The sequence below is a fragment of the Phlebotomus papatasi genome, unplaced genomic scaffold (genome assembly GCF_024763615.1).
Source record: "Phlebotomus papatasi isolate M1 unplaced genomic scaffold, Ppap_2.1 HiC_scaffold_43, whole genome shotgun sequence".
NCBI classification, from domain to species: Eukaryota; Metazoa; Arthropoda; class Insecta; order Diptera; family Psychodidae; genus Phlebotomus; species Phlebotomus papatasi.
This window is the reverse complement of record NW_026604632.1, coordinates 116164-133555: the sequence shown is the minus strand read 5'-3', so window position 1 is coordinate 133555 and position 17392 is coordinate 116164. Positions and strand designations below refer to the sequence as shown.

General features: G+C 37.9%; 1 pseudogene; it reads right to left on the bottom strand.

Annotated features, from left to right (window-relative positions):
• Nucleotides 1–887: 887 nt before the first annotated feature.
• Nucleotides 888–16458, bottom strand: LOC129809196 (cytotoxic granule associated RNA binding protein TIA1-like; annotated as a pseudogene).
• Between the last annotated feature and the right edge of the window lie 934 nt (nucleotides 16459–17392).

The window sequence follows — 17392 nt, the reverse complement described above, 5'->3', positions numbered from 1 at the left end:
CAAAAAAATTTTTTTTTTCAAAAACTTGATTTCGAAAAATTTTTATTTTTTGGCTGTTTATAAGTATTGTGGAGTACTATATTCCCTGAAAAGTTGAACTCAAAATTTTGAGTTTAGCTGGTTATTTTTTATTTTGAAAATATGGTAATTTTTCAAATATTTTTAAAAAAAAAAGTAAGTGCAAAAGTGGAAGCTCGACTTTTCAGGGAATATAGTACTCAATGTTACTGATCAACAGTAAAAAAATCAAAATTTTTGAGAATGGGGTTTTTGAGAAAAATTAATTTTTAAATTTTTTCAAACATTTTTTAAAAGACCGTTACAAAAAAACTTAAGCAGATAATGCAAAATCAAGTATATCGTTTTAAAGAGTATAAAATTATCTTTCAAACAAAATAAAGAGTAAGAAGAAATCTCAACCCGTTCCCGAAATAGAGCATTTTAAAATATTTGCTAAAAATCGCAATTGAGGAATGAAGTGCGAGGTGCCATCTTTGACGCCATGTATATCCGGCCAGGATTTTTTTCGGACGAAAAAAAATAGGGGTATATTATTTTATCGTGTACTTTAACATATGTAAAATTCAAAAACATCTAAGACCATGAAGGGTACCCCTATGGTCGTCTTGATATGGATTGGCCCTTGTATAACTTGTAGAATTATTGCTACTTATACTTTTTTGAAAAGAAGAAAAAAAAGTATAAGTAGCAATAATTGTATAAGTCATACAAGTTTTTTTTTAATATCTTTTGCTTTTTTATAGCTTTTGCGAACAGAGTGAGAGCCTTAAAATGAAAATTCAATTACTGATTAGCGATTTTTTCGGTCGTTTTGAGATTGATTGGCCCACAAGTTTTTTTTTAATATCTTTTGCATTTTGATAGCTTTTGTGGACAGAGTGAGAGCCCTAAAATGAAAATTTCTATCTCTTGATCCTCTTGGTTGTTTGTGCTGTATCCTCAGTGTTGAGTTCGTCTCATTGTGTCTGATACTGTGTCATCGCCGTATACATGATTTGAGGCCGATTGGCAGCGGCCCCATTGGTGGCCGTCACACTCTGTACCGTGGGGACTCCCATATGCATCGTATTGGCCGGCTGGACCATGCGATATGCTCCGGCTCCTTGCTGTGGACTCGTGTAGGCATAGGGATAGTAGACCTGTTGCATGTACTGCGCTGGCATCTGTGCCGCAGGATATCCCGGCCGGTACCAGTAGCCCATTTGCTGATAGGAATAGAGATACTGTGCTTCCTGTGGCTGCACCGGTTGACTCTGGTTTGATGGCTGGGCATTGCTCGTGGTATCCCCACGATTCTCCTTGCCCCAGAAGCACATGACGGGCTGTCCGTTGATGTCGGTGTTGTGAGTGACTTCGATGGCATGCGTTGCGACTTCCTTTCTGGTGAATTTGATAAAGGCATAGCCTGTATCCTTGAACACCCTGACATCCTGAATGGCGCCAAATTGGCTAAAGTGCTTGTGCTCCAGCTCCTCGCTGATCACATTGGCTGCCTAGCCTCCACAGTACACAGTGGCATTTGTTGGACTAATCTGATTGTAAATCCCTTCGTACGATGGCTTACCACCCTTGATACCCTTGCTCGTTTCACGCGGTGGTTGTGGTTTGCGGGTGCTCCAGTTGGTACGAATTGACCTAGAGCCCAGCCACTGTCCATTCATCGACTGAATGGCATTCTCAGCTTCAGCCTTCTTCACGAACGACACAAAGGCATATCCCTTGGATTTCAGTGCTTGCGGATCGCGCACAATGAGACAATTGGAAATTTCTCCAAACCCAAATGGCAATTTTGAGGAAGATTACTGTTGGATGTATGCATTTTGGATCCAAAAATGGGTCCTGTGACGGTCGTCAGAGCGTCGAATGCCGGAAAGTGGGAAATAATATGACGGTTATTACGAAAGTCACTTGGCGTCGTAATAGCTCTGAGATTACTCGCCCACGACTAAAATACGACGCGCCAAAATGGGCTCTTCCAGTGACTTCCAGTGTCCCTATAAATAATCTTCCCCTAGCTGGGTATGTCTGGGGAAATATCACTTGTCGAATGGCAAATAGTATGCAGTGCTGTGAATTTGCAAATTAGTTGGCAATTTCGCGTGTTTTCTCAATAATATTATAGTGTAACATTAGGAAGCAAAGCTGCTCCAGTAGAGAAATGTGTTCTGATTTAGAGAAAGTCAGTGCCGACAAAAATTAAGCAAAAATTAGGCAGTGTTTTGGTTGATAAATTGTTGTGACCCAGCAAACACATCAAACCACAGGATCCACTCCTTGTCCTAGTGGACACATCAAACATCAGGACACAATCCTTGATCCAGCGAACACATCAAACCACAGGACGCAAGTCTTGATGGAAACACACTACACTTTGGGGATTGAACACTTTATTCAGCTGAACTCCACAACTCCCCTTACAGAACTGAACAATCTTTCTAATCCAATTCCCCTTTTTATAATCTTTGTCTTATTAGGTGAGATTCTTAACAATCTCACCTACTATAATCCTAACAAAATTTCATGTCGTCCGATCGACCTCAAATTTGGCCAAAATGTGTTTCGCCACTTCCTGATTCCGAATATATATGTGGCTAAGTTACGTTCCCGGCCGGCCGGCCGGCCGCTCTTTGAAGCTTAATAGCTCCTAAACTAAAAAAGATATCTACTTGCGGTTTTCGGCAAAGGTTATATATCGGGTGAAAATTGCAACTTGGTGCATAGACCCCCCACCCCCCACCCCTCCTTCCAACATTTTGAAGACCCCCCTTTTTTTGTTTTCTCAATAGCTCCGCCCCTATGGCATTCAGCGGACTCAAATTTTAGTATGTTATAGCTGGGCCTTAGAGCTTTCCATCAATACCAAACTTAAGGTCCCCCGACCCCCCTGACCCGAGCTATAAGGGTCCAAAAAAAATTTCTTAAAATGGCCATAACTCCGGTTCTAATTGTCAGAATTTAAAAAGTGAGGGCTTTTTGGAAAGCTCTCGTGAAATGCCACTTCTCCTTCTAACATCGCAAGTTCATAAAACCACCGCTAGGGGTGCTTTTTCTAAAAAGAAAATTTTTAAATCTTAAAAGTTAAATAACTCAAAAATTCCATTGTGCATCGGGCTGAAATTTTAGTATGTTGTAGCCGTTGATTATACCTATCAAACAAAAAAAACCTTAAGTCGATCCATAACCCCTGACCCGAGCTATAAGGGGTCAAAGTTCGAACATTGACCGGCCTCTATCTCCGGTTCTAATTAACATAGCGACCTAAATTTTACCTTTTTGGTTTCGTCTCGATGAGCACTTTCAGATGGAAATTCAAAAAGTCACCACAGGTGGCGCTGTGATAGCGTCAAAATTCATCGAAATTCAAAGTCACTTTTCTCAAAAACGGCATTGTGCAAGTTAATGAAATTTTAGTATGTTGTAGTCCAGTCTAGGACGTTTCCAAAATGGTGCGTATGCGCGCTGTGGTTAAAACAGAACCGGAGATATGAGGGGTCAAAGTTTACGAAATTCAAAAAATCATATCTCCGGTTCTATGTGACCGATTTTGATGAATGAGGGCTTAAACGAAAGATCTCACCAAATGCTACAACTTTCTAGAATGTTTGAACTTCGTGGGACCAACACCAGGGGCGCCACAGTCGAAAAACCAATTTCAATATCACATAACCTCAATTATCTCGACTGTCGCTGAACCGATTTTGATGATTACTTCAACATAATTGTAGAGCATATTTGTCTCTACATTTCGTCCATACATCATTTTCCGCTCAGACTACGCTATCACTCCGATTTTGCCGTTTAAGTGTGAAAAAATTGATTTTTCCCATAATAACGCTTTGAAATCACTCAGATGCCAATTTGACTGCCTCTACTCCACCAAGCCAAGACACTTAAAATAGGGTTTTAAATGGAAAGTCCCACAAAATACAACAATTCTTTGATATAGTTGAAGTTCAACAAATGACTACTTGGGGCACTCTGGATGAAAAAACGAGTTAAGAAACAAAAAACCTCTATTATCTTGGCTTCTGAGTAATCGATGAGATCATGTTCTATAGGAAAATTATAGAGTACATTTTGGTCTACATTTCACCCATATATCACTTTTGTGCCAGTTTATCCAAATCCTTGATATTTTGGTTTAAATACAAAATTTGTATAATTTCACGAATTTGATTCAGGATAACTGAATGGCGACTCACAATTTCAGCTCTAAATCGAATTTGCATGCACTCCGAGTTAGCTCACGTTAAGAATCTCACCTACATAAGCCGGTTAGGATTATCTGTCCCTTTCTAGAATGATCTCATTACTCATGCGACATTTCTTCCTATTTCACCATTTCTTCGAATCCCTCAAGAGATCGCATAAATTCTCCCTCCACATTTGGAATGCGCTTGACCCATTAGTCGTCCGGCTAAAAGTTTTTAGGCAATTCAACCAACAACCATAAACATATCATTTTTTATTAGCCTCCAAATGCGCAAAGAGCATTATCCGGCATGATCAGGAAATGAGATCATACCCTCCGAGGGAATAAGAAAAAATCATATTTAGAGCATTATTGTGAAAAGAAAGAAGAATATAGATTGAATGAAATGTAACCCTGAAGGGGTTACAACATTATGAAATGTAACCCTGGAGGGGTTACAACATTATAAAATGTAACCCTGAAGGGGTTACAACATTCCTTTCCCCTTAGAAGAAGGCGGCTGTGGCTAGAAAAAGGAAGTTTTTGGTCCAAGAAAAGAAATGTCGCGAATGTTAGTAAGTACAAATTCATCATTGATATTATTACTCTTAATATTAGGTGAGATTCTTAACAATCTCACCTACTATAATCCTAACAAAATTTCATGTCGTCCGATCGACCTCAAACTTGGCCAAAATGTGTTTCAGCACTTCCTGATCACGAATCTATATGTGGCTAATTTACGTTCCCGGCCGGCCGGCCGGCCGCTCTTTGGAGCTTAATAGCTCCTAAACTAAAAAAGATATCGACTTGCGGTTTTCGGCAAAGGTTATATATCGGGTGAAAATTGCAACTTGGTGCATTGACCCCCCACCCCTCCTTCCAACATTTTGAAGACCCCCCTTTTTCTGTTTTCTCAATAGCTCCGCCCCTATGGCATCAAGCGGGCTCAAATTTTAGTATGTTATAGCTGGGCCTTAGAGCTTTCCATCAATACCAAACTTAAGGTCCCCCGACCCCCTTGACCCGAGCTATAAGGGTCCAAAAAAAATTTCTTAAAATGGCCATAACTCTGGTTCTAATTGTCAGAATTTAAAAAGTGAGGGCTTTTTGGAAAGCTCTCGTGAAATGCCACTTCCCCTTCTAACATCGCAAGTTCATAAAACCACCGCTAGGGGCGCTATTATTAAAAAGAAAATTTTTAAATCTTATAAGTTAAATAACTCAAAAATTCCATTGTGCATCGGGCTGAAATTTTAGTATGTTGTAGCCGTTGATTATACCTATCAAACAAAAAAAACCTTAAGTCGATCTAAAACCCCTGACCCGAGCTATAAGGGGTCAAAGTTCGAACATTGACCGGCCTCTATCTCCGGTTCTAATTAACATAGCGACCTAAATTTTACCTTTTCTGTTTCGTCTCGATGAGCACTTTCAGATGGAAGTTCAAAAAGTCACCACAGGTGGCGCTGTGATAGCGTCAAAATTCATCGAAATTCAAAGTCACTTTTCTCAAAAACGGCATTGTGCAAGTTAATGAAATTTTAGTATGTTATAGTCCAGTCTAGGACGTTTCCAAAATGGTGCAAATGTGCGCTGTGGTTAAAACAGAACCGGAGATATGAGGGGTCAAAGTTCACAAAATTCAAAAAATCATATCTCCGGTTCTATGTGACCGATTTTGATGAATGAGGGCTTAAACGAAAGATCTCACCAAAAAGTATTTCAATGTTAAGGTCAATCTTCCACTGCTGATGGATGAGGAGCAATACGTAGTGTCAGTGAAAGTTGATGGTGTTGTTTTATTATTCACAATTGTTCTCCCAGTTTTTGATGCCCTGAAGAAGGTCCCAACCAAGGATCGAAACGTCGGCCAATAAAAACATAAAGAAGAACAAGAAATTTTTTAGACCGAAATTCCAAAATCTGACTTAGATCTCACCAAATACTACAACTTTCTAGAATATTTGAACTTCGTGGGACCAACACCAGGGGCGCCACAGTCGAAAAACCAATTTCAATATCACATAACCTCAATTATCTCGACTGTCACTGAACCGATTTTGATGATTACTTCAACATAATTGTAGAGCACATTTGTCTCTACATTTCGTCCATACATCATTTTCCACTCAGACTACGCTATCACTCCGATTTTGCCGTTTAAGTGTGAAAAAATTGATTTTTCCCATAATAACGCTTTGAAATCACTCAGATGCCAATTTGACTGCCTCTACTCCACCAAGACACTTAAAACAGGGGTTTAAATGGAAAGTCCAGCAAAATACAACAATTCTTTGATATAGTTGAAGTTCAACAAATGACTACTTGGGGAACTCTGGATGAAAAAACGAGTTAAGAAACAAAAAACCTCGCTTATCTTGGCTTCTGAGTAATCGATGAGTTCAAGTTCTACGGCAAAATTATAGAGAAGATTCTGGTCTACATTTCACCCATATAACACTTTTCTGTCAGTTCATCCAAATCCTTGATATTTTGGTTTAAATACAAAATTTGTATAATTTCACGAATTTGATTCAAGATAACTGAATGGCGTCTCCCAACTTCAGCTCCAAATCGAATTTGCATGCACTCCGAGTTAGCTCACGTTAAGAATCTCACCTACATAAGCCGGTTAGGATTATCTGTCCCTTTCTTCTTCATTAATATTTGATTCTTCTCTAATACATTTGAGGTGGATGTTTTACATTTATCATAATCTTTATTCTTTTAGATATACATGTATATATATATATATATATATATATATATATATATATATATATATATATTAATTTTTTTTTTGCAAATTTCTTTGAGTTAGTAAGCTATTCAAAAAGAGATACACGCAATAGATTGATTGCTGTGGTACTATCATCCTTATAAAAATCGTATATTAATTTAATAAAAAAAAATCAATAGGACATAATAAGTTTGATTTGTCCCGGGGGACCCCCTCCCCCCATAGGGAGACAATATTAATTGTCTAAAACTTTTTTATTTATTTTTTTTTTTAATATTTTTTTTTGTATTCATTTATATATTCATATATGTATTACCCCCTTTTTTCTTTACTTATATATTTAGAATTTGGACATTTCACGAGACAAAGAAAACTCTCTTATATTATTTTTCCCTATTGTTAATTGAAGCGTACATTCTTTTTTTATTGTACCAAGATTAGGACTATTTTTTATATTTATGTTTTCATAAGTCGGATCCGAGAAATCCTCTTGATTGGACTGTATGCTTTTATGAATTTTTGAAGTAGAAGCAGATTTGGAATTCATCTCTATTTCTTCATAAGTTTGGTTTGACGATTCTTTTTTTTCGCGAATATGTTCACTCGGGACAAGATAATCTTCAGAATGTTGCAGAGATTCAGGTGGCTGACTAAAAGTCATGGTTAAATAATTCAGGTCGTCTTCCGGTGGTATTTTCGTAATGTTCAATACCTCTGAGGCGCTACCGCATGTGATGAGGATGATTAGACTGAGTATGAATAGTGAACCTGCGCGGTGGAATAGAAGTTATCCTCTCAGTTTCAGAGAACGCAATGTCCTACTTCCTCCCCCCTACCATGTCACATCATCTTATTAATATCTTTTTATATGGTAATCGTATTTCCGCAGAAGAAAACCCGAAAAACTTCGCGGATTGAGGTGTACGGTCTCACTTCATTCACCCCCATACTAACGACTATCAAGACAAAAGGTCACACTCCTTATGTTTTACTGATGTCTGTATACATTTTTATATATATATATATATATAATAAACATGCTATTTGTATATATATATATAAATAAGGACTCGGTTATCTATGTGCATAAAAGAAAACAATTCTCTCTTTTTTTTTCTAAGTACTAATAGGGTTACGATACTATCGCGCCACCTCTCACTCTGACAGATTCGTCAAATGGTGCGATTTCTCTTTTATGCCCCTTTTCCCCTTTTTTTCCATTTCACACACTGACCATTTAGCCAAATGGAAGAGGGATAGGTATTTAGTTTGCAGTTTCTTGTTCTTATGATTCCACCACCTCACACGCTGAATATATAATCCAAATGGCAGAAAAAAAAAGAAATTCCTACTGCTAAATTTCAGCTGATTATCGTCAGCTGGTGCCCACCGAGTTGTAGGCCGAAGAAGGATTACCATGGAAGAAGAATCAAAAATGAACTCGGCGATAGAGGGGGGTACAGTTATCAACTTCATTCTATCCAATCTATTATTCCCTTTTAATATTAATATCCATTCCTTTTTTTTCTTACCTTATAAGTTATTCGATGTCTCGAGAAATGGACTTGATTTCGTTTTTAATCGTCCCATTCATCTACCGGTTGTCTATTTCCATAGAGCCTTTGCTCCCAGAATTGCACTTCGTAGCGTATGAGATTGCGAAAATGGCGAATAACCGACACCATGTATGCCTGACATCCAACATCCGAGAATGTCGGTATCAGGTTTCTACGCCAAAATTCGTAGTCCTCATAATCATCCACTAGATACCCCAAAAGTTGGAACCAACGATATAAGTCTCGGGGCAAATATTCCATTGACAACATAGCCTCTACATTTATTGAAGTACGGTTTCCAACCTCGGCTAAAGACTGGCGGTTTTCCTCATATTGTTGATTCTCCCGCTCTTTTCTCCACTGGATCCATTGGAACCGTTGTTCCCATAACTCCTTTTCTCGATTTGTTTCGTCACTACATAACCTTCTCCTTGTCACGACATTTATAACGTTACACAAGATATAAAATATTCCGAACATTTTTCACTACTTTTTTTTTCTCTTTTTTTTTTTAAACAAAACGTCCGAATTAAGCGATCGCTAAACTAAGAATGTCTCTATTTTCCTGAACTAATTTTATTCATCCTCCCAACTTCATCATATGAATGCCCATTTCTCCCTTTATGCCTTCCGCTCTCTTTCTTTTCCTTTTCTCTTCATTTTTACTTGAACTTCAAAAGTAAATTATTATGATATGTTTTAGTTTTACTTCCTAGCAATATAGTTGACGTGACGGCAGACGGGGTGGCAATTATTGTAAATGGACCATGACGTCTTGGTAGAAATTTATGAGCTTCATTTTTTTTTTTTGGAGGGCCTTTGTTCGCTACTAAAACTCTATCGCCCACTTGAAAAGGTTCAGCAAAATGAGGCTTCCGATCGTGTTGGTTTTTGCTCAGTATTTTTTCTTATATATTCGTTCCTTTGCAAATTGTTGAGTAATCTCTAATTTCTGCCTCAAATTTGAGACAAAATCATCATATACATACATAGGATTACTATTGATGTTTATGAGAGATGTAATATCGTATTTCCTTCCAAAAACTAATTCATGTGGGGTGTAACTATGAGAACTGTGCACACTGGAGTTAAAAGCGGCTACGGCTTTGGGAATCCAGGAATCCCAATTTTCCTGACAATTTTGAGTATAGTTTCGAAGATATTCAGCCAAGGTCCGATGAGACCTCTCAACCCCCCCTGACGATTGTGGATGGAAAGGTGTCGCGTATGTTTTATTTATTTGCAATAATTTGCGTGTCTTTTTGAATAAATCCGATTTGAAGCACCCTCCTTGATCTGAAACCACTTGAATGGGGGATCCATAAATACAAATAAAATGGTCAACAAAGGCTTCGGCCACAACCTCTGAACTCTGTTCTTGGATTGGGATTGCTACTAAGTACTTAGACATGTCATCATAGATAGTTAGGATGTATCTATTTCCTTTTAATGTTATAGGTAAAGGTCCCACAATATCAACGGTAACTTTGTAAAAAGGATACGGAGCCGTCGTGGTGACGACCATGGGCATCCTGGTGCTCCGGAGCACTTTATTTTTCTGGCAATTCTCACAACGTTCAACAAAGTGTTTTACTATTCTTTTCATATTGTGGAAAAGATATTTTTCTTTTACTCGTATCATAGTCTCCTTAGTTCCCGTATGTCCTGTCAAGGGATTTTCATGAATTTCCTTTATTATGGCCTGAATTTTGATAGGATCGGTAATAAAAGTGATTTTATTAAAATAAATGAAAATTGAAACTTGAGTTTCCTTGAATACATAGTTCAACATTCTTTTTATAATTTCATATTGGAGGTGGATCGGTGTCACGTTTGACTTGTCTATTGAGAGTTCTTTAATTCCTTCTTTAACAGCAAATTCCTTCATTGCCACCATCGCACCAAACACATCCTCATACTTGAGATTTGTGGAAGGGGGAACCTTACACAAAAAATATCGTCTGTCTGCATGGGAATAATAATTCAGTCGATTATATTCGCGGACGTTCAAGATTTCAGTGATAAAATCTGCATTGATATGGGGAAAATCTGAAGGACAATTATCCTCAGGAACAATTAAGAAAATATCTTTCCTTCCTGATAAATAAAGTAATTCATTTTTAATTTCTTCTATGAGTGCAGTCAATTGTGCGTCTCTTGTAATAATAAATTTTTGATATTCTTCATTAGGCACCGACATTTGCGATGCAAGGCCTTTTCTTTCTATATTTTTTTTTTCTGTGATCGTGTTATGGCGTATACATTAGTATTATTGTCGATTTCGGGGGCTCTAGAAAGGGCATCGGCTACCACATTTTCTTTTCCCTTTTTATAAACGACCTTGAAATCAAACTCTTCCAACTTCATTCGCCAACGGAGGATTCGACTAGTTGGATCTTTGATACTATAGATCCAGACTAGGGGTTTATGGTCTGTTTCTATCGTGAAGCAGCGCCCAAGGAGGTAAACGCGATATAGTCTACAGAAATAATAAATGGCTAATGCCTCTTTCTCTATCGTAGAGTAATTTATTTCGGCTTTATTGAGAACTCTACTACCGAAAGAGATGGGATGGCCATTTTGCGATAGGACTGCTCCGATAGCATATTTACTAGCATCAGTAGTGAGTGTAAAAGGTTCATCAAAATTTGGGTAATTAACAATAGGACTGGTGGTTAAGCTTCCTTTTAGGGTATTGAAAGCCTTGTCACACTCCTCCGTCCATACAAAATCCGTATCCTTCTTCGTTAAATTTATTAAGGGTAATGCAATTCTGGCAAAATCCCGTATAAATCTTCGATAATATGATGCTAGACCTAAGAATGATCGTACATCCTTAACAGTCTTGGGAATAGGGTATTTGTTTAAAGCATCGGTTTTGGACGGATCAGTATGTAACCCTTTGTCCGAAATTTTATATCCCAAGTAAATCAACTCAGTTTTCAATAATTCGTATTTTCCCGGACTTAACTGTAAATTGAACTCCTTTAGTCGTTGGAAAACTGTCTCTAGATTTTTGAAATGGTTCCCGATTGTGTCCGAAAAAATTATAATATCGTCCAAGTATGCCATACAAATTTTATTCAACAGATCACCCAATATATTACGGATCATTCGGGAGAATCCTGCGGGTGCGGAACATAGACCCTGGGGTAAACGTTTAAATTCATAATGAGACCCCAATGCATTGAATGCGGTCTTATGTCGACTATCCTTGTCTATCTCTAATTGAAAGTATCCGGATGCGAGATCTAATGATGAAAAATATTTACTCTGGCCCAATCGGTCGAATATATCCTCGATATGACCAATAGGAAATGAATCCTGGATAGTTATTTCATTCAATTTTCTGAAATCTATTACTACCCGCCATCGTCTATTTCCATTACTGTCCGCCTTTTTAGGAACAATTAGCAATGGACTATTATATGGGCTAAACGAAGGTTGGATTACATTACTGTCAAGTAACTCACTAATCTGTCGCTCAATTTCTTCTTTATGACATGCAGGTAAACGATAGGGTTTGACATTAATTATTTCGGCATCAGTTTTTGTCCGAATCTTATAAGTATGATTTCTTACGGATCCCAATTTATCGTTCTCCAAATGGAATATTTCGTGATTCTGTAAAATTAAATTCTTTAGCTGATTCGTCTCCTCTTGATTCAACTGGCTTTCAACCTTTAGTCCTTTTAATATCTCCTTCACTCTATTTTCTCTGCAACTTATTCGATTTATATTTCCTGCCTCTAATTCATAAATATTGAATTGTGCAATTTCCTCCCACTTAAAATCCTCACAACTCACGAATAGATCACTCGATCCATGATTTTGTATTTGTATTTTGACCCTTCCATTATCAGATGTTGCTAAGCATTCAGGCAGAAAAAGACCTGGGTGAGGTTTTGTATTCATGCACAAATACACATTTGTGTCAGGTGCACAAATCTCGATTAAATCATTACATTTTGCCGATATTCTTATCTTATGCATCCCTTGATTTTCATGTAATTCACGGGTCTCTAAGAACAAATTTCTTATTTCATATAAAACTTCTTCTTCCTCTTCATCTTCTTCCCCTAACAATTCATGATTATCCATCTCTAAATACCCTACTAATGTTTGCACTTGTTCCCTATCTTCTTCTATGGCCTCTTTTAATTTTTTCTTAAGAGTGTTTTGTCCCGATTTCTTTTTCTCTTCTCCAACTTTTTCACTATTCTCTTGTTTCGCCTCTTTTTCTTTCTTGGTGTTAGTTGACGATTTGGGTTCCTCATAAAGTTCGCACTCTTTTTCAAATCCTACTACAACATTCAAATTCCTAAAGAGAACCTGCCTTTCTTTTGTAAAGAGAATTGCATCTAATTTAGATAATACATTATATCCTAGTATTCCATCAAAAGGTAAATGATGCCCCTGGGGAAGTGTCTGAGCTGTGATAGTAAAATCCGGCGAGGGTTTGACTCCAAATCGCATTAATAGATTTACGGTGCCCAAAGTTTCTACAGCCCCACTAGTAATTCCACTAACCGCAACTCTTTGATGTGAGGTTACTAAGACTTCAGGATTCAAACTCTCTGCCCTTATTAATGAAGCTCGAGCACCGGTATCAATTAAAAAATTTAAAGGACGTAAATACTTAGATTCAGCGCAGTATATCTTGATAATCGGAGTGAGTTCCAGGTTGTTGACAAAAAATGTGAGCTCATTTTTCTGATCTATTGGCCGTTTTTCGGGTCTTGGGAAGTCAACAAATTCCCAAGCGGCTGGGATCCATTTAAATGGTTCTCTTCCGTGATTAATTCTCGTGAGGGCTCATCTGCCTCGTAATATTCTTCTTCTCTCTCTTCAGGAATATAGAATTCTCCATAGCCCCCACAACCTTGTTCATAAAGCATATAAGTTCCTCTTGGATTCCCTTGAGAAAAATTTCCTCCAAAAGTAGACTGTCGGGGAAAATAATTCCCTGGAATATTTCTGGGTCCCATATTACCACCTGTCGACGGAATTTGATTTCCCCTGAAGGGGGTTCGAGAAGTCATTTGTGATAAGTTCTGATTTTCGACCTTAACCGCCGGGGGATTTGCATTTTGATAGGGTTGATAAGAGTAAGAAACTGGTCGAGAAGGATACGTAGGGATTCCACGATAGGGGAAATTTTGGTTATACCCTCCATTTAGGTTGTTGGAAAAGGTTCTTGGGAAGAATTTAGTGCGAGTAAATTTATTCCCTTCGGGAGAGTCCACCATAAACCCTGCCCTTCGCAGGCGATTTTCTGCGAATAAGATTGCATTCTGAAGATTATCAGTTTTTTCGGCGCGAATTAAAACCCTTATTTCAGGATCCGGAATAGCGTTAGTAAAGGCCTCAACAGCTACCGAATTTAATGATTTACGAATACTTTCAGGAATAACGTTACGTCCAAATTCTGAAATATATGCGTTCAATGCCACATTTAAACATTCTTGAATTCTTCTCCCAAATTCCCTGTAAGTTTCTCGAGCTTCCTTTCTACATGTATATAAGTTTTCTCTTGCCTCATCAATTCCAATATTTCTACTGACAATTCCCATGATGTAACTTCTGAGGCTCCTATAGTCCTGCCAAACGTCCGAACTGTGGATTTGCTCAAAAATTTCCACACTCATTTTACTCAGAAGTAACGACGTGAAATATTGCTCCAATTCCTGATTTGCTTCGATCTTATATAGGGAATACACCATATCCGCATTCCGGAAGAATAAATTAATGGACCTACCATTGAGTTCAGGAAACGCTGACACCCTCTGATCCAATCTCATCTTTGGAATTACTCCCGTCGAGGTATCTTCTTGATCCTGCTCCATTTCTCCTACTAAGACTTCTATTGCCACACGAAGCTCTGTCGCTGATACTGTCTTTCGAATCTCCTCCTCCTCTCCAGTTAATAAAGGACTAATTGGACTGATGGCCCTTTCACTTGAAGCTGATCTGGAGCGTTGTTTTCTTTCTACGAAAGTCCCTGATTTTGGTTCAGTTGGCGTACGGGGGAGGTTGGGCATACTCCTGCTATCAGCAGAATTTTCTGGATTATCCTCCAAAGTGATTTCCTCCCGAACTTCCACTTCCTTTCTACGTCCCGTCTTCTTATTTGTGTCCTGTCTATTGTCACAAGACACAGCCCTATTTCGCAACTGTATTATGCGCGGGTTTGTGGACATTGACTAGTCCTGAATTCAAAGTATTTTCACGATTTTCACTCCGAGTCACAATTATTCTTTTCTGCCGTTCCCGGGCGAAAACACCAAAATTATGTTGTGACCCAGCAAACACATCAAACCACAGGATCCACTCCTTGTCCTAGTGGACACATCAAACATCAGGACACAATCCTTGATCCAGCGAACACATCAAACCACAGGACGCAAGTCTTGATGGAAACACACTACACTTTGGAGATTGAACACTTTATTCAGCTGAACTCCACAACTCCCCTTACAGAACTGAACAATCTTTCTAATCCAATTCCCCTTTTTATAATCTTTGTCTTATTTCTAGAATGATCTCATTACTCATGCGACATTTCTTCCTATTTCACCATTTCTTCGAATCCCTCAAGAGATCGCATAAATTCTCCCTCCACATTTGAAATGCGCTTGACCCATTAGGCGTCCGGCTAAAAGTTTTTAGGCAATTCAACCAACAACCATAAACATGTCATTTTTTATTAGCCTCCAAATGCGCAAAGAGCATTATCCGGCATGATCAGGAAATGAGATCATACCCTCCGAGGGAATAAGAAAAAATCATATTTAGAGCATTATTGTGTAAAGAAAGAAGAATATAGATTGAATGAAATGTAACCCTGAAGGGGTTACAACATTATGAAATGTAACCCTGGAGGGGTTACAACATTATAAAATGTAACCCTGAAGGGGTTACAACAAAATACCCGGACAATTTTTATGGAAAATTAAATTTCGTTATTCAGGTGGTTACTCCTGTCTCAGGAGTATTGTGTGATGAAAATCTTGTGTCTAAAAGTCCTATTTAGTGAAAAATTTAAAAGATTTTTGTGTGTTGTTGTCATCCAGCTGGAACATTTTCGACATGTCGGACGGCTCATTCAGCAATAGTCGAATGAGAAAAATATTCGCAAATGTGAGTAGTGAAATTGGAAAAAATTGACCAAAATTTCATAAAAAGTAGCAAAAAACAATAAAATATGTGAAGATTTAATGAGAAAACAGTGTCTAAGGTGATAGTATAGTGCAAAATTTTGCAGTGCATCTGACTTTTTCATTGAGAGTACGTACGTCGATTTCGTACATATGCGGTAGAGAAGGATGGCAAGTGCACTATTTTTGGTGCGTCATTTTTTCGTACGGAAAAGGACCGTCCTTTGGAGTCGCTTTTATTACTTCATGTTAGAGTAAATTTTAAGCCCGTAAAATAACTAATGAATTACTAACTCATTTTTGAGTAATGCTCTGACTACAATTCGACGCGAATACTACTATTTTTTAAGATTCCAATTATGAGTAATTTTTTGACCATTTCTTGTACAACAAAACCCAATCATTTTTGAGTCGGAGTAATTCTTTGCCCATTGGGAAGGGTGCAAAAGCCTCCCTCAGGGTCTCTGCCTCAATTTCCGGACTCAAATCCCCAACGAAAATGTAATGATGGGAACTAGTGTCAGCTTTTGGCTGATTTCCTGGACTCGTGGCCCAATTAACTTTCATCTCCTTGTCCAGGAAGAGTCTCTCATTCATGGCGGTCAGTGCTGTGGACGCTGACTGATGATTGGTAAATTCAATGAATGCTTAGCGATCATTGCCAGGTTCCCTAATTATCTTGCAATTCTTCACCATGTCAATCTGTGCAAAGAGCGACCATAGCAATTCCTCAGACACCGAATTGCCCAAGTTGCCCACATACAGGGTCTTGGGCTGTGACTCGTCCATCTTTCTTTTCCTTTCTTTCGAACAAAAAAAAACCTCCAAAGCTCACTCACTCACCCAAAACGCTTCTCCAACTCTGGGCTGCAGATGCACCAGCTGCAGTACCACCACTTGTGGGGGGATGACACAGAGTTCCGGGATAGGGGATGATACCGCCAATTTAGCACGAGAATTGCGTGAGGAAATGGCAAAAAAAAAAGTACGCCCGTGATTTCGCCGACTCCAACACACACATACACTGTCTCACTCTCCACTGGAGGAGCGCACCCAAAAAGTGTCCAGAAAGATCCTCTCACAGCGCACTGGAAATTGTCTCTGACACACAAATAACTATACCACGCACTTGTTCAACACCTTGGGCATCCAATTGAGCACTTTTCAGCATCTATTTACATCTATTTTTGCAAGAAATTCCCACATAAAGATCACTAGGCATGTATGACATGACATCTAACATTGCCAAGTTTAGTAATTGATTGATTGAAGATTGAAGAAAATGATAAAAATGATTGATTGAAGAAAAAAAAAGTATTTTCTCATGAAAAATACTTTTTTTTTTAATAAATTTTGCCTTAATATCCTAAATGAAAAAGAACATTTTTATTGCAAAAAATTCTTTTCTATTTCAGATTTTTTTTAAAAAAAAATTTAAAGAAAATTTCCTTTATTTTTTTTATTTTAAAAAATTATTACTAAATTTTTTTTTTCAGACAAAAAAATTCTATTCCCAGGTTGTTTGTGGTGAGGAACCATTTTTTTTCTTGTCTTGCAAAAAGGATTTCTAAAACATAAATTCTTAAAAAAAAATAGTAAATTTTATTTTGCTGTTCTATTAAAAAATCCATTGTGGGTGAAAAAAAAACCACAAAAAATCGCGCGTAACTGGACAAAATGTGTATGTAAAAAAACTGAAAATATTCTCATTTGTAATGTTATA